The sequence below is a fragment of the Globicephala melas genome, chromosome 9 (genome assembly GCF_963455315.2).
Source record: "Globicephala melas chromosome 9, mGloMel1.2, whole genome shotgun sequence".
In the NCBI taxonomy this organism is placed as follows: domain Eukaryota; kingdom Metazoa; phylum Chordata; class Mammalia; order Artiodactyla; family Delphinidae; genus Globicephala; species Globicephala melas.
In genome coordinates this window covers 60,852,491-60,871,349 of record NC_083322.1, presented here as the reverse complement: position 1 = coordinate 60,871,349, position 18,859 = coordinate 60,852,491, and the positions used below count along the sequence as shown (strand labels likewise).

Here is an 18,859-nt window from a genome sequence, read left to right as displayed (position 1 = left end):
AAATTGAGACACAGGTGTAGAGAACAAACGTATGGACATCTGAGCAGGCACCATGTCATTTGGAGCACGTCCACAGTGGTTTAACAGCAGCATTTTATCACTATAGTAAGTTTTAAGAGGAAGGTGGTAAGAAGGATTTCTTCAATAAAACTGTAATTATAAAGTGGTTAATTGTATTACAATAAAAAAGAAAGTATTTTATTTAGGAGTAAAAAATAATTTTGTCACTTTAGAAAGGTGTTAAATTTTTAGTAAGTTGATTTAATGTCTTATAGTTAGTAGTCCCACTTTCAGAAGAGATATGCATGTTTTGCTCAGTCCTTATCACATCAATGGCAGTTAACTGAAAAATCCAAAATTACTTTTTAGCAAGCCAATGTTTTCATGTTTATTCAAGTTAATGTTGGCTCAATAGGCAGATAGGACCAGAACTGTCATTCTAATGTGTTTTTAATTTATTTTTAAATTGAAGTATAGTTCTAATTGTTTTAATTCGTTGCATTAAAAATCTGTTAAAAACAAAAACGAAAACAAACCAAACCTCCTACTTTATTTTTCCTTGCACTTAAAAGAGGAATTCAAAGTTCCTCTAGTAAGTTCAACACCTGGGGGAACTTCATTAAGCGCTATTCCCTGAAATTACCGCTTCACGGTGCAAAATAGGGGCTTTATAATCTGAAGAAGTTAACGTAATGTGCACCGCTACTCAGGGACTCACAGTGGCACTGGGAAATGCTGCCATGCTATTACCTTAATTAATGTTTCCATCAAATGAGTGGAGTGCAAAAAAAAAAAAAAATTCATAACTAAAAGTCAGGGTTTAAAGGATTTGGAGAAACAATGAATTCCTGATTTCAACATTAGCTGAGGAAGACTTTAATTTCTGCTCTCAAACAGTCTTTAATTCTGGTAGCTACGTGTCAAGACATAAATGGATGCTGGATAAAGTTCAAAGATACTAAAATGATTAAGGAATCTGTTGACTGCTACATGTAGTAAACTGTAAAAAGTGTTATGACACTTCAGGATGGAAAAGGCAATGTAAAAGGCAGATTATAAGACTGCATAGTGTTATGAACTGTTATGAAAGGTATATCCTACTCGAACTTGTTTGCCAAATTTCAAAATTCTAGAATTTAAGATTTATACAACAAAGGCAATACCAACTTAAATTTTGAAATAATTTAAGACAAATAAAATATTATTCTAAGCTGTGGAGAGAAAACATCAATCTTGTAAGAATCAGTGTAAAACTAAATTTTAATAGTTTGAAGGAGAATTTGGGTGATTTTTATAGATTGTATGGACTTAAAAGTAATCTTGCAAATATATTTGGGTGGGGATAGAGAATAGCTGACTTTTAAAGGTTGTTATTACAAACAATAGTCATAAATTCTCACAAACCTTCCTTTGAGGTGAATGCAAAAAATAGAGGTCTGGACCAAACACCAGAATTCTTTGCTTCCTATTAAAAAGTTGCTACTGGCCAGTTCTCGAATGAAAGTGTTAGCAGAATTTCAAATCTGCCTCATGCCTTGAACGTAGGAGCAATTCCAGGGTTTCAAGAATTTTTAACAATCAAGGGAAAGAAGGGGGTTCACTGCATAATAATTAGATGCTAAACAGTCTTGACTTATTTAAGCTGTCTTTCTATTTTCCTCATTGACACAGGAACTATCAAGTTTACTCAGATTTCTCTTTGGGCAAGTCCTGGCTAACCTTCTGGGCTCCCCTGTGTATAGACATATATGTAGAATCTGAACATCTTTTTAAGTTTCTCCAACCAACCACTGGCAAGCTGGGTCATTTCTTCTATTCTTCATGAATTCATCATCAATCCAAAGTGGCAATTTTAAAATCCTACGGTTTCTCTGAAGATCATGAAATACCTTGATTAGTACTGCCTCACAGTTTTTCTTTTTTACATATAAATTTTAAGAAAAACTAGCTTTTGATCCTAATGTAAATATTCCGATTTTCTAAAGGTACTGCTTGACTTGCTGTTATTAGGAACACCAGTCAGCTTCCTTGACAAAACTGATCTTGAGGAATCTAAGTTTTGAAAATACTTCTGACTGTTTTTAGACAGCAAATGTGCCGAGGTCAAACCATATGGCACAAGAGTAAATAATCAGTTGCTTCAAAGAAACACTTGTTGAGCTACTGATGTGTGCTACAAAGAACTATCTCATTTTTTGGAGCACTACATGAAAGGGCAGGTGTTAGGAATGGGGAAAAATGCCAAATCTCACTTGAGGTTACAGCAGCTTACTGACAATATGGTGAATGTCACAGGGACCAGGCAAGGTAATGACGGTGAGATATAAATTGACTACGTGATTAAACCTTAAATGTCTGATGCGACAGCAGTTCATTACTAAGTATTTATAGGGTCTCACCTGTGGTGTGTCAAATTAAAACTCTGATATTGTAACAAACTATGCTAACTTTCTACTTTAAAAATGCATTAATCCAAGCTACTTAAGGAATACTTATGTAACAGTTAAGCAATATTTTATTTATTTTAAAAGTTTATAATTTGTTCAGATATTGTACCTGAATACTGGTGCTGAGAAGTAAAAATAATTTCTTACCCTTTTCCCTAAAATTTCTGCCAGTTCTTTCAGGAATTCAAACAACAAGATTTCATTCCCTATACCCTGTCTCCTCCTTTTTATTTCCTTTCCCTGTTCTCTATCTCACCTGGGAATGTTGACCTTGAAGCCAATGGCTTGACCTTTGGCAGCTACCATCTAATTCCAAGTGGAGTCATGTCAAGGCAACTGCACACAGCAGGTGTACAAGAAATGCTGGCACTTTACCATCAAGTGCAAAGACAGTGCCATTTTTGAGCATTAGCACCACCCCAGAGTGGATAAGAGCCAGGGGTTCTGGCCTGCAGAAAATAGGAAAGCAGGAAAAACACATAAAGAAATGCCTGTGTGCTTTGTGACTAAGGAGCCACAGCCCTAAGAGTAGCTCAGAAAAAGGGCAAATTATTGGTGAAGCTAAAGCAAGGAAATTTTCTTGATGCAGAGCATGTGGTTACATAACCGTAAACCACAGCATATTTGGTTACAAGGACAAAAAAAGTTCATTTGTATTCATTGCTTAATGGAAGTTTTTATACATCCATATTGTTGTGCAATACTTTAATATTGATGCAGCACCTAGTGTCAATTGACCTTGAACAACAGTCCATTAAATATCACCAGGCCCTGGTTGAATCAGTAGTTAGCATCAAATACTACCCTGAGGTGTCCAACTCAGAGACGATTTAAGCTTTATGACTTGATGAATATAGCAATGATTTACTTCTTGGCACTAAGGGCACAGGGAGAACAAGCTTCTGTTTTGTTTGTTTCAAGTCAGTGAGTCAGATCCAATACTGGAAAAATTTCAAAAAGTATACTAAATTCTTCCAATGCCTATACTAGGCTTTGGTCCTATATTAAACATCTTTAAGAAACTGGATTAATTATTTCAACAGCTAACTACTATTTAACATTCTACAGACCCTTTTATCAATCCAAATAACTATAAACCTATATGTATCAAAAAGACATTTTTGTATTAGTCTGGCTTTAGAATCTATTAGGTCAATTGAAAACATGAAAAACTGGGTTATGTTGTTGCTTTAAGGTGACCAATAAGATGAAGTTTTGTTAACACTGGATTTTCCATCACATAATAATGGCTATGGTTTCTTAAAGACTCAGTATATGTAAGTGTTGGGCTAAGTTTTTGACATATACTGTCTCATTTAATCTTTACAACAATCTGATAAATTAGGCATTATTATTCCACTTTACAGATAGGAAAACTGAGGCACAAAGATAGTAATTGACTTGCCTAGACCAACAACTAATTAATGTCATGTGAACCAGAGCTGGATTCAGGTCTAATAAGCTCTGAGGTCTAGCTCCTGGTCACTAGGGTGGACAGTTTTCACTGGGCTCTCCTACTGTAATTCACCACAGATAACTTGCAGGAAATTATTTGGTCCAATTAGCCAAAAGGATTACTCAGACTAGGCCCCTACCAAGCACGACACACCATTCAGTAAGGAAAACCTCGATTAAACCCCAAGATGAGTTCTGTAAGTTAAACCTACAGACGTTTATTGAGTGCACGCAAAAGAGATGAGAGGCAAAGCCAAAAACACAGACCTCATTTCAAGAAAAAGAAAATATTCAGGATTAGTTAAAAAGAAGCAAATGTACCAACCTTATTATTAGGGTGTTTCTACATTTTATCTTAAAATGTGGCTACTATAAAATTATGCTACCTGCCCACATTCTGTACTCTTTCTTAAGTTACTATATACAAAGAGACAATATGACAAGCTTTAGAGAGACCAATTCAGCAAAAACTTATAAGTCAACAAAGCAAAAATAATTACTTTCTGATAGATGAAAATATAAGGGTAATTAAAACTTTATATATCTGAATGTATACATTAAAATAATAGTATGACCATTGGTGTGTCATCAAAAATAAATAAATAAAACTGTCATAGGTGAAATGAATCAAATAACACTGAGTATTTCTTACTGATTTATCTGTAAATCTATACTGTGGTAGTAGTTTGTTTGCTCCAGGCTTCTGATCGTACAACATGACTAAACGTTATTTGCTCTGGAGATTAAATGACGGACAAAACAAAACAAAGCCCAGATTTAAGAACTCGTAGTGGGCTTGGGCAGAAACCTTGGCATTCTGCTGGAGAGAAGGAGAAACTGCTATTGAGTGAGCACCCATTCTGTGCCCAGTGCTGGGCTGAGTAGTTTACATAAGTTATTGGATCTAAACATTTCAACAGCCCTACTGACACCACGTCATCATCATCCTTTCACAGCTGAGGTAAACGAAGCCCAGAGAGGTTAATTAACTCACCACAGTCCCAGCGGGCAAGTAGCAGAGCTGAGATTCAACTCCGGATGTCTGACTCATAGAAAATGGGGTTCCCCCAAAATTAACATATAAAAATTATATATACATATAGTAATCTTAACTCCTTTTTCTCCAAAAGTGACAGGATTCTCAAAATGTAGCTTTAGAAAAGCTGGGGGGCAGGGATGTGACCCAATCCAAGGAAAGGAACACCCTCATGGAGTGAGGCAGCTACCGTGGCTGGACAAGCAGTAGGGTCTGTGGGGAAACCAGAGTCCCGATGACCTCCAGCCACCCCAGTTGTTTTCAGCTTGTTTCCTACCACTGGGGAATGGAAAGTGACCGGCTCTGTGAGCGGCCATTGGAAGCCAGGCTCCAACAGTCCTGGACGCGTTGGCAGAGGATGGCATCTGTCTTCTGCATTGTGGAAAAGCTCAGAGACACAGTGGCTCCCACCTTAACACACTGAGGAATGAGTCTGTTGCTTCCTATTTTGCCCTGTCACTCTATACGAAGACGTTAAGAAAAGAATTTTTGGATTCAAAGAGAGAACTTTAAAATAAAAAAGAATACTTTTTGGAAGAAACATTGATAGGAACCAGATGAGATGACGAATAACATGTTCTGTGAAGTGAAAACAAGTAAACAAGAGCTATCATGCACATCAGTAAGATAATTTGAAAAGCACATTGGAATAAAATAAAGACAACTAGATGTTTGAAAGTATTGAGTGAGCAGATGCCATCTAAATAAGCAGAACTGCTCCATCTAAGGACATCTAGAAACTCAGCAGGTGAAGAAGCATTTAAATCCACCTTCATTAAACTGGCAGGTAGAAAAATGGAGCTATAATCTGTAGATCCATGGTTTCGCACAAGAGCTGGAACTTAGGAGGAAGAAATGTAGCAATCTTAAAACTGAGCTACAAAAAATCCAAAGCGATCAGTCTCAGGAAGAGGATCTGACCAGCTGACATCTTCAAAGACCAAATATCTCAGGTCATAGTTAAGTAGCATTCATCTGGGAACTGAGGAGAGAGATGGCTAACTTATATCAGGACTTAAGTGCAGCCTGAACTACTAAGAACACTGAAAACTCCAAGTGCAATCAGGAAAGCCTTCATTCCAAGAGAAGGCATTGAAGTCACTGGGAAGGACGGCACAAAGTCCATTTGACGCAATGCTCAAAAGACAATCTTCTCTCACTAAATGCAAAGCACTTTGTTATAAGGATCATAGCTTCCCCTTTACCAGGAGATATAAAGATTTTATCAGACAAAGCAATTCTCCAGTCACAGACAGATAATGAGAGAACCGTTCCTAATGACAGCACAAACTTTCAGGAACATGACTCCTATGGCAACAAATCTATGGGTGTTCCCAAGAGCTCCTAAATTGAGTCAGGTAGTTTTTGGGGAGATTAGGAATAAAACTTTTGGGTCAACATAACCAAAGCTGCCTTTGTAAGAATTAATTCTGAAGAGATTCATATCTGGAGACGAGGATACGAGATTTTTCCCTACTTGTTCTCCAAGAAATGTGTATAACAAACTATAAAAGTGGACTTAGATTAAAAATTTGCTGAAATCTTTAGTCTTTAGTATAGAATATATATTTTTATTATATATATTAAGGTACAATATGTACCAATATATTGTCCCTTTAAAAATTACCTTTATATTATACTATCTTTCCTTCAAATGTGATACCGTTACAGGATTTTTCCAGCTATAATATCTGTGCTTTCAAGAGTGGTATGCTATCAATCAACCAATATCAACTTTCCTCTTTGACTGACCTTGCAACAATATTCATTTAAGGTATAATCACTCTTCACGGACAAATCATTGTCTATTAAACAGTAATTTATTTGATGTGTTCCTGGAAATTTTTTTACATCACTGGTTTTATGAAACCTAAGTGTTCCATGAAAGAAACTACAAAAATAACACCACCCTATTCACAACATACTCGTTAAACATACTTTTATGAATATAAGTAAAACACTTCATAATCTTATATTTACTATATAATACAATTCAAACTGAATTAAAATGCTTTTTGATATCAGAGTCTTAGGTCTTAGCTATTCCCTGAACATTGTGGGAGATTGGAAAGCATTTTTAGTTAATGCATTTGGGATTAAAACCACTGCTTTTTGGATGAAAAAATAAAGTTAACTGGCATATTTTGCTTCAATGACCAAAAGAAACATAAGGTAGCAGTGCAAATTAATGGAGATGATAGGTAACTCTTGCATTTTTAAGGGGGAGAATGGAAGAACAACAAAGATTATAAAAGCTTTTTAGGCTAGGCATTTGGTTTCAGCATGGTGTGGTAAAGGGCTTCATTCTAACCATATGCCTCATGCTCTTGAATATCTATGATGAAACTTCAAATGAACAGTAACATTTTTATACTTTTCCATAGAATGAAGAATGACAAATCTTCTGAATTTACTTAGGTGAAAGCCAATTAGGAGAGAGATTTAACTCTGGAAAGTAAAAGCACCAAAATATAGCTTAATTAAATAGGGAAGATAATTTTAAAAGCATAATCTTCCTATATTCATGAACTTCTTAAGGGTTCAAATCTAAAGACCTTAAGTTAAAATAAGAAATCTTAACAATGACAAAGGCTACAACCCCCCGAGATACAGAAACCAGAGAATTTCTGGGAACTGAGAGGAGAGTCACATCCACACTAGGGGAAATCTAATGGCTTACTTTGACACCGCATTCCCCAAATCCCACCACCTTCGGACTCAGCTCTGAGACTCCATGAGCTCACGACGGTTTCCCTAGGATTACAGAACCAGGACAGTATCTCAAATAGAATGCTCTAAGTTAAGCCTATAGTTCTACAGTAACATTATAATAACTTTGCTAATAATAACGTGGATCAAAAGTTTTTTTAAAAGGTAGGGAAGAATAACCCTATACTTTGGAATTAAAGCATATACTGCTAATTCTTAACTATAACAAAAAAAAAAGAAGAGGAGAAGAAAAAGGCAATTACAATCCTTTGAAAATGCAAGGAAATTAAAAGTTCAGAATTATCTAAAAGAACCAGAAATTACACTCATATTTTCTTCTCTAAAGAGAGATATTCATATTATGTATGACAGAAATCTCTAATTTTATCAATAAGTGGGAAGTCTGTCTTGGTCTGCTGTATCTGGATTCAATGTAAAGCAATTATACTCCAATAAAGATGTAAAAAGAAAAAAAGATAATATGGAATGGGGTGAAACAGGTAGGGGTATAGATAAAACATGACAGTCATCAGTTGGTAAATATTAAAGCTGGATGAGTTCATGGGTATGCAAGGAACACTTACAGTATTTTTATACTTTTGTATATGCTTAAAATTTGTGATAATTGTTTAAAAACAAGACGACACTGTAGAAAACTGTTTGGCAGTTTCTCAAAGGTTAAACGTAGAGCTACCGTATGATCCAACAACTCTGCTACTACCTACACTGCACATCTAAAAGAACTGAAAGCAGGGATTTGAACAAATATTCGTACACCAATGATCATAGCAGCATGATTCACAATAGCTACAAGGTGGAAACAACCCAAGTGTCAATCAACTGATCAATAACAAAATATGGTATATACACACAGTGGGATTTAGTAAGCCAAAAGAGGAATGGCATTTTGTTACATGCTATAACATGGATGAACCTTGAAAACACTAGGTTTAGTGAAATAAGCCAGACATAGAAGGATAAATATTGTAGATTCCACTTACATGAGGTACCTAGAATAGGCAAATTCATAGAGACACAAAACAGAATAGAGGTTACTAAGGGCTGGTGGGAGGGAAAATGGGGTTGTTACTGTTTGATGGTTAAAGAGTTTTTGTTGAGGATGATGAAAAAGTTTTGGTTATAGACAGTGGTGATGGTTACACAACACTGTGACTATATTTAATGCCACTGAACTGCATATCTATAAATGGTTAAAATAAATATGATTTATGTATATTTTACCACAATAAAAAAAGAGGAATAAAAAAAAGAAGACATTTCCAAGCTACTAATACAAATGAAGTATATTAAGCATATAAAATACATAAGTATAAACAATTCACATGTTTTTATAAACATTTAAAGAAAGCTTCAGTGACAGAGCTGAAAATTATTAAAGTATTTTAGCAGAATACCTAACTTCAATTGACATGAATGTCTAGCAGTAAAAACTGCCCTGGAATTAATTCTACACAGTGGCTGATGACATACCAGCCTGTGTATGCATAATTATCACATATTGCTAAGTTTTCTGTGTAGCATCTATTTCATGTGGTCACATTAATTTCAAAACATGAGCAATGGCTATTACTAACAAGGGGACCACAATTCTAATTTAGGAATATGAAGTTTATATTGGTTTGCTTTGTTTTGCAGAATAACAATTGTCATGGCTGGGTGAAAGATACTCTCACTAAACCAATAAATAAAATCAACAAAGGAAATGCATCAGTGAAGTACTCAAAATGTCAGCCTTCAGTGCATACTTATAGCCTAGTAGTTTCTTCAGAACTATACACCAAGACCACTGATGTCCTTCCGAGGTTTAACTTGGCATTGAGCTGATTACCCGGAGACTCTGGAGTTTCCTGCCAGATAAGGGACAAACATACCAACTGGGTATGGTGTGCTACTTGCTGCTGTTTTAAAAAACAATGCCAGATTGCAACACTCTTTGTGCACAAAAATGCCTGACATTTCTGGCTTAAGACCTTTTGGGTCTAATAAATAACTCCATTTCTAATGACAGAGGTTTCTTTCATTGATGGATTTATTAAATAAATAAGTAGTTCATCAGTTTACAGAATGTGTTATTTCACACAATTTAATATGAAAGAACTAGCAGGTGGTACTATTAAGAACCATCAGTAGTAGGAATTGTTTCATAGATGACCAACTTAATCTACATTTGGAACACTGCCATCCTTTATAAAGTTTTTCCATATAACACATTCAGAGTTTTAGTGCCCATCTACTCAGGGTGTTTATGAAATCCTTGTGCAGCTTTAAACTTGACCTATCCCACTGAATTATATTTTATGGGACTGTGTTAAAACTGCTGTGTATTCATCCAGACCACATTCTTTAAAGGAACTTCAAGCCAGGATCATGAATGCAATTTATGAAATCACTCAGCAGCAGCTGGAGAATGTTTTCAATGAGGTGGAAAATCAGACTGAATGTTGATCACCAAAAAAGGGTGGTTATGTTGAAGTCTATAAATTTAAACTGCAATGTTAAAGTCTTATTCACACTGATTTAAGTCATTTTTATTTTTTTTCTGTCACAAATACAACAAAGATTAAGGTTTAGCGTTAACATGGAATTTTAAAAACACCCAAAATGGCCATGATGTTATACATTTCTATTAGAAATTTTTATTATTTTTCCCATGTTAGAAGACTAATAGAAACTCATTAGAAAATGTTTTACAGCATCCTAAAAGGCTAAAATATATTTTAGAGATCACTGATTCTCCAGTTGACTTAGGCCATGTTTGTAAAATTGTACTATTTATAAAAATGTATTTTTATAAGCAAACCATTTCCTAATGGGTTGTGAAAGGAGAAAAATCAGTGCAAGAGAGAGGTTGATTAACATGTTAAAACAGAACATGACTAGATACAATGCAGTAACCTGGATTTGATCCAGGGACAAAAAAAGGACATTAGAAAAACTGGTAGAAAAACTGGTAAAATCCAGATAAAGTCTGTGGTTTAGTTAATAGTATTATACCGATGTTAATTTCACAGTTCTGACAAATCTCCCACAGCTATGTTAGGTGCAGATGAAGGATATAAAGAAACACTCTGTAGCATTTACGCAACTTCTCTGTAAGTCTAAAATTATTCCAAAATGAAAGTTTATTAATTTTTAATGTTATGAGAATATTGGTAGCTTCTGCAATCCCCTTCTTCTCTACCTTTCCTGTACCTATTGCTTGTGACAAATTTTATTTTCCAGAGTTGGCCACCAAATCTCCTGTCACATGTTCTTTTTAGCCATGTTTCCCCATTAAGAACTAGCATTTACTTAGCCATACTCTTGAATCTGAGATCACCCTGAGTCTACTTTAACCAACGAAACATGGTAAGAGTGATACTATACCAGTTCTAAGTGTAGCTCTTAACTGGCCTGGTAGCTTCACCTCCTACCTCTCTGAATGCTAACTCTTAGAACCCAGACACCATTTTATAAGAAACCCAAGCAATGCAGAGAAGCTACATACAGGTTCTCTTTTTCACAGCGTTAGCTTGAGCCAGAATCAACCAGCCCCCATGAGAGTAAGCCACTCTGGACATCAAGCCCAGTCGAGCTTTGTGATGACAGCAACCCCAGCCAACACCTGATTACAACCACATGAAAAAGCTCAACCAAGCACTGCCCAGCTAAGCCCAGACAACCTGCAGAACTATGAGACATAACAACTATGAGAGATAACAAATCACTGTTTTATGCCACTAAGTTTATGGTAGTTTGTTACACAGCAAAAGATAATTTGGACACGTTATCATCAAAAAGGAAACTGCTACCCAGATGAATTCATGGAAGGGTTGAAAATAGAAGGTCTGAAAAATAGAAGAACTGAAAAAACAATAATTGTTTCTATTTTCACTTTACTATTCTGCCTATTTCTTTCTTTTCACAGAATTTATTGATTATAGCAGTTAAGGACAATAAGCGATTTTCAGGAAAAAATACTCAACTAGAACTTCATGGGAGAATCTACATTTTCACATTAACCAAGAGTCAAACATATCAGTTCACTAAATACTTTCTTAAAAGGGACATCAACTACTCATTGCATTTGCTTACTAAATGACAAGAATATTTTACTGACTCCCAACGGCTAGAGCAAGTAATCCAAGCAGAAGCTATAAAAATACTTATCTAAAATTGACTACATAATACAAAATAATAATAGCTGATATTTATCTCAGATATTCCTCACAGTCCTATCAGGTGGCTCTTCTAACTTTCTCTTTTTTTTTTTTTTTTTTTTTTTTAGCGGTATGTGGGCCTCTCACTGTTGTGGCCTCTCCCGTTGCGGAGCACAGGTTCCAGATGCGCAGGCTCAGCGGCCATGGCTCACGGGCCCAGCAGCTCCGCGGCATGTGGGATCTTCCCAGACCGGGGCACGAACTCGTGTCCCCTGCATCGGCAGGCGGACTCTCAACCACTGCGTCACCAGGGAAGCCCTAACTTTCTCTATTTTATCAATAAGGAAAATGAAGTTTAGCAATATTAAGCAACTTGCCTAAGGTCACCAGTTCAGTTTGGGTAGGAGCTAAGCTTCAAATCCAGTTTGTATCCACAGTCCAAACCCTTCCACCACACCTCTCCTGATTATGATATTTTTCTACTTAAGGTTTCTTTCATACATTTTAATAGACTATTAAAAATATTCTGAATCACTTAATCAAATAGTATATTTTAAACTTGGTCTAACATCCCATTCCATAGAAGAGATATGTATTCTTTAAAAAAAACTTTGTTCTGTAAAGTCTTTTATTGGGCCAGTTGCTATAAGCCACTCAGGTTATAGTAATTTTGTTGTAGCACTTGAATGAACTAAGGTAGGTAGCTATAAATAATAGGCAATTTAGCAGAATCTTTGGGGTTAATTACTAATAGCAAATTAAATACCTACAAGTCTTGACATAACACTCTAAAATGTAAAATGACATGATCGTCTTGATTCTACTCCTAAAAATATCTCTAGAAGCAGTTTTTTTCTCCTTTCATCTTCACTATGCTCGTCCAGGACTTCACCACTTCTTGACTAGACCATTGCAAACGGCTCCCAAAGGTCCTCTGTGTCTCGAACATATTTTCTCTACAGACCATGTTCCATACTGTGACCATAATTCTGTCCTTAAAGCATAGTTTTGATCCTTTTGCTCCTTGCACTCAGACAGAAAATACTTTCAAAGTATTTGAAAATCGAAGTTCAACAATTTTAGTAAAATATGCAAAGCTCCACCTCCCACTCCAGCTGCTGCCTCTCTCTGGTCCCAACCATCTTTCAGGTATCACTTCTCACTATATTCCATCGAATATTATTTGCTCTGAAAATCATCATCTTTCATTTTTCTGCTTAATATTGCTTAAACTCAGGTTGATTGCTTTTTCCCCAAGTTCTTTTTTTTTTTCAACAGAAAATTCATGCTTCATAAGCTGATAGCACATGCTTACTTTTTAAGCTCAATCATTCATAACAGGTCACTTGGCTCAGATCAGGAGGGGAGGAGGAGAGAGAGACTGACACCCAGTGCGCCTTTGAAGAGGTCAAATATGGGGATGTAGGCAATTTTTTTCTCTAAAATAGGAATGAACTAGGCAAGTATGGATGCCATTAAAAATAAGTAGGTCTAAAGGTAGAGAAAGGAAAAGGAGTTTGACGAGACAAGATAATCTGCTTAGCACGAGTACCAGAAGAAAGCCCAAGAAGATGTGAACAAGTCCGTCAGCCTCTGCGGGTCCAGTAGCACAGTGGTTCTCAACCTTGGCCGAACACTGGAATCACGTGGGGAGTGTCTCACCATGCAAAATGTACTCTAGAACAATTACATCAGAATATTTAGTGGTGTAACCAAGGCACTGGCATGCTTAAGAACACCTCCAGGAGATTCCAATGTTCAAAGTTGACATCCACTCTGTTAAGACAATGCTGATGAGAAAGGACCAGAAAAGAGAGTTGACAGCTCAGATAACTAGGAAGCAGCAATGCATTACAGTGCCCATGTGCACAGTGATGGTTTTCTTCAGGAATGCTTAGTAGCCTGGGGGCAGGAGCAGATAAAGGGAAGGGTTGGCTTTATCCAGAGTTGAAAACTGGCAGGGATCAGAAAATTGAGAGACCTGATCTTACAACACTGCAGTGAAAGACTGCAGACTTCAGGCTAGACAAGAAGTCAGGAAGTCACTGAAATAAAATTTTCAATGAGTTAGATGAACAAGCAGGAATAGTGGCATGAAAGAGGGACATGACATCAGAGAATAGGATCCCTGGGTTTAAGATTTAAGACTTCAGAGGAGGCATCATTCTGAGTGAGCATATATTCGAGACCAAGGCCACATCGGAGAACTGCCGGAACAGAGAAGGAAAATGTCAGTGGCATAGAAAGTCTTTGGAGAACAAGGGATTGAGGCGAGAGTGTTAGCTGGGGCATTATCATGAATGTTAGAGATACCTAGGCTGACTATAGGAGCTGGGAAGGGGAAAAAGCCAAGTCCAAGGGCCCTTTAAATCTGGAGCAAGTAGAGGATGGCAGGTGGTATGGAGCTTAGAGCATGGTGTCCTTATTAATGCGGTAGAAGAAAAACGGACTGAAGTGGCAGCAGCAGAACAACCCTGATCACAGAAACCAAGTCCTAAACACACACACTTAGAATGAGCAGCATCCATCTGAGAGAGCTGAATCCTTTCAATTAATGGAAGAAAATAGAGGAGCATCTTTTCATACCTGTATTTGTTCACGTCACCCTCACCCATGCTTAATTTTCATCAATGGCTTCCACTGCTCTTAAGATAAAGATATTATCAGGGCCCACAAGATCTAGCATGATCTGGGTCTGCCTAACCCTCCAGCCTCATCAAGTTCCACAGCCCCTCCTGGCTCTCTGCGCATCAGCCTAAGGGCCTCCTTCCAATTCACCGAAAGTGCTGTATGTGCCCTCCCACCAAAGGGACATTTTGATTTCCTATTCCCTCTGTCTGGAACCCTCTCCTCTCCATTCCCTCTCTATTCAGTTAACTCTTACACATGTTTTCACTCTCAAGTGTTACTTAGGGAAGACTTCCTCAAACTTCCTCACTTGGTCATCTGTTCTCATAGCACTTATCAACACTGTAGTTTTACACTTATTCAGGTGATCATATCTTTAATGTTTGTCTCTCCAACTGGACTCTCATTTCCGTGAGGGCACAGACTGTCATCTATCATAATCACCATTTATTCCCAATGCCTAGCAAAGTGACTTGCATATGGCAAGCCCACTATAAACGTTGTCAAATGAATAAATAAGTGAATAAATACATGAATAGATATATAAATGAACATAGCGAAAAGGCTGATGTAATCTTGATACTATTCTTATAGCAGCCAGAGATACTATTTCTCAATGGCTTCATATATGCCAGATATGGCTACTCACTTAATCCATGCATCAACCTCAAAGATAGGTTTTATCACCTCAATTTTATAAATGAGGAGACTGACACTCAAAGAGATTAAATGACTTGCCTACTGTCCCCCACCAGAGAAGTACCAGAGCCAAGATTTTCTTAGGTAGAGGTATTCTATCTCCAGGTAGAGCTGGCCTTAGGATACCTTCAGTTCAGGCCAAATTATTCCTCAAAAAAGCAACTTTAGATGTGCACACGTATCTGAACATGTATCAGTTTGAGTAGCTTCAAGCTGGTACTCTTCACCTTGAATTTTACAATAGAATAAAAGGCACCAAGAGAGCTGGAAACTGGATCAACAGAAGAGAACAGATTTGGATGGAAAGTTCCATAAAATCATGGGGAGGATAGTAGCCAAAATCCTCGTAGGCAGTCACAGAGGATCAGAGAGAGGAGGAAGAAGCAGCACAAAAGGTTGATTCACTGACGGTACAGAGCTTCCCTGAGGTGAAGGGGAATTTTCATTCCAGGGAGACCAGTTCCGGCTAAGAATAAGTCTCTTCCTTATCCACTGGGATAAGACTCTGACATCACCATTTAGTACTTATATTCAAATACATGAGCATCTTTTTAAGAAAAACTGGGTTCTAATGGCAGGAACCCCTATGGCTCATAATCATGCAGAAGTAGAGTGGTTTTCGTTTGGTAACAGTACTAGACTGTCTCCTTGACATTGCAAACAGAATTCCAACTTGCCACAGTGGCAGGTCCAAAGCACATGAACACCTATATACACATAGAATATGTGAGAAAAGAAACTTTCACATTTTTCTTCTATCTAGTTTTGGTCAAAAATCCAAGTAAGAGAAGAGCCATTTCACATGCTATATTAGTTTCCTAGGGCTGCCATAAGAAAAAGTACCACAAACTTAGTGAATTAAAATAACAGAAATTTATTCTCTCACAATTCTGGAGGTTAAAAGCCTGAAATCAAGCGTCAGCAGGGGCGTGCTCTCTCTGAAGTCTCTAGGGAAGGACCCTTCCCCCTCTCCCCAGCTTCTGTTGGTTGCTGGCAATTCCCTAGGGTTCCTGCATCACTCCAATCTCCGCCTTCCTCATCACACGACCTTCACCTCTCTGTACGTGTCTCTGTGTCCAAATTTCTCTCTTTTTTTAAGGACATCAGTCATTGGAGGAAGGCTCACTATAATGAGTATGAGCTCATCTTAACTTGATTACATCTGTGAAGACTCTATTTCCATAAGGTTACATTTAGAGGTACTGGAGGTTAGGTCTTAAACTATCTTTTGTGGGGACACAAGTCAGCTCGTTCCTCCAGAGAGCTTAAATGCTACTTTTCTATAAATTGAAATTACTAGAAGGCAGCATACCTGCACCCAATCCACTCAATTCATTTCACTGAAGGCTTTTAGTCCTTCAATAAAATGCCCTTTATGTATATTAAAAGTTTAAATAAAAACATGAAAAATATTAGCTTCTTTTACAAAATCACTATTGAACACAATAATCATTATGTTTTTACAAAAAGCCTTTTTTAAATTACCATGAGAAAAACTTGTTTCTCCTGATGTCAGTGAAAAGTTTTCTTTTGTTTGCAAATTACTAAGCTTTAGTAGTCTAGACTATAGTGGTCTACTTATACTTAGTGGTGTATACTATAACTACAGTAGTGTGGGGCAGTGTGTCTCAAATGTTAGTGTGTGTCAAAATCACTGGGTGGGAGTGACACACAAAACACACACACACACAAATCACTGGGTGGGAGGGTTAGGGAGGGAGATGAATAAAATCCCAGGTGCCTAGGACCCACTCCAACAAAATCAGAATTGATGGGGATGAGGCCCAGACATATGCACTTGTGACAAGCATTCAAAGCGAATCTGATGAACACTAAGCTTCAGGACCACCAGGTAGGGTTTTTACACTCCCTTTCCCCCTTTATTCTTAGGGGTGTACAACTTGCAAGTTCTATTTTAATGGTCTTGTGGAGTTCATGTCCTTTATTGCAAACTATATCATATTTTTATATTTAAATTTAAGATTAACAAGCAATTTCTAACCATGCCACTTTTGAATTACTCGTTTGAAATAATACTTGTGACTATTTTTTAGGTCCTGCAGCCGTTTTTTCCAAAGATGACATACATTCTCGAACAGATGGCTCTCTATTCATCCTCACCATGTCCCTCTGTGGCACACTGGAGGAAGAAACTACCATTCCCTTCAAAGATGAAAAACAAAGGCTTGAGTCCAAGTCAAACTGAATATTTATTAAATACCTTTAGTATGCAAGACACTATTAAAAATCACCTCATCAGGGCAGGCTATAAAGCTACGGAGGTGCATCTCTGAATATGGAAAGGTTAGTGCAGCAATGAAGCACTTCCTAGCTCACCGATTTCACCATCTCCTTTTTGCACAGAATTAAGCAGTCTGGACAGCTTAATGATTTTAATTGATCAGTATAAGCCGTCATGAACAATTCTGAATAAGAGCTCCAAGTTCAAGTACCTTCTTCTTTCCACATTATTTTTCTCTTTATTTCACATGTAAAAATCAACTAAAACCTCTCAACTTTAAGATTATAAGGTACTATAATGTACTACAGTCACTAAAGTAAATATATATATATATATTAGTTCCTATGGCCTTGAAACTATCTGAAAAAAAATCTAGAGTTGGTTTGAAGTCTTTTGTGAAATCCCTTGTGAGACTCAACTGTTGACTGTGGTTAGAATACATTCAAAAGTATAATCAGATTGCATCATCACCATCACCTGCTCAGAGGCGCATTGAAGGCACATGTACTTGTGAGGCTGAAGCTGGCTTATTGTACTACACTCTCATGTGGGCTTGCCAGAGAGATTAGTCACCATTTTGCAGCTGGTTTCAAATTCAGTTGCTGCGATACAAGTGCAGATGCAATGGCTTACCCTAATTATATTGCTCCAGTTTAATCTTTCCATTTGTAGCATACATACTATCTACTGGATCGAGTTCAAGACTCTGAAATTGGTTTCAAACTGAAGAGACTTCAACATCACACATTTGTGACCCTCCCCTACAGCTTGCTAATCACATTTCATCACCGTATCTTTTGGATCTTCTGAATCCATCCCAAAGGTGTTTTTAGCTCTCTAAGCCATCACTGAATCTTGTTAACAAAAAGGCAGGGAAAACTGATCGTAAAAAACATTTGTTTTAGTAAAATAAAAGTTATGTCATCTCCAAAGACACTTTTTGACCTTAATTTTTTTTTTCCATTTTCTCTCTGCTTGGAATTAAACATACTAGCAAATCGTAAGGAAGTTAATCGTAATCAGTGATTTGTAAACTTGACTGATAATCAAAAGCACCCTATAGGTTTCGGGAAAAACACAGACTTCCCAGCTTCATCAACCTATTGAGTCATAATTTAAAGAGGTTTCTTTTAAAATTAACCTACAGGCTAAATAAAGCTTATTCTGAGAGTTAGAATGAAAGAAAGAGAAGAACAGGTTTCTGCCCATTTCGGGCAGGTCTCTTTGCTGCCTGCTATTGTCCATATCTAATAAATGCCTTGTGTAAAGAATAATATCTGTACACACAACATAGATAAATTAGAAATTTGGGAGTAACATGTACACACTACTATATATAAAATAGATAAACAACAAGGACCTACTCTATAGCACAAGGAACTATACTCAGTATTTTGTAATATCCTATGTGGGAAAAGAATCTGAAAAAGTATATATACACACACAAATACACACACACATATGTTTGTGTATATATATACAT

The 18,859-nt window shown here is 36.9% G+C and overlaps 1 protein-coding gene and 1 pseudogene across 2 annotated transcripts in view; one reads left to right on the top strand and one right to left on the bottom strand.

Moving 5' to 3' along the window:
* UMAD1 (UBAP1-MVB12-associated (UMA) domain containing 1) overlaps positions 1 to 18,859 on the bottom strand; it is a 248,990-nt gene that overhangs the window by 159,919 nt on the left and 70,212 nt on the right. The gene's annotated exons all lie outside the window — the stretch shown is intronic.
* LOC132597855 (5-azacytidine-induced protein 2 pseudogene) lies at positions 2,229 to 6,341 on the top strand (annotated as a pseudogene).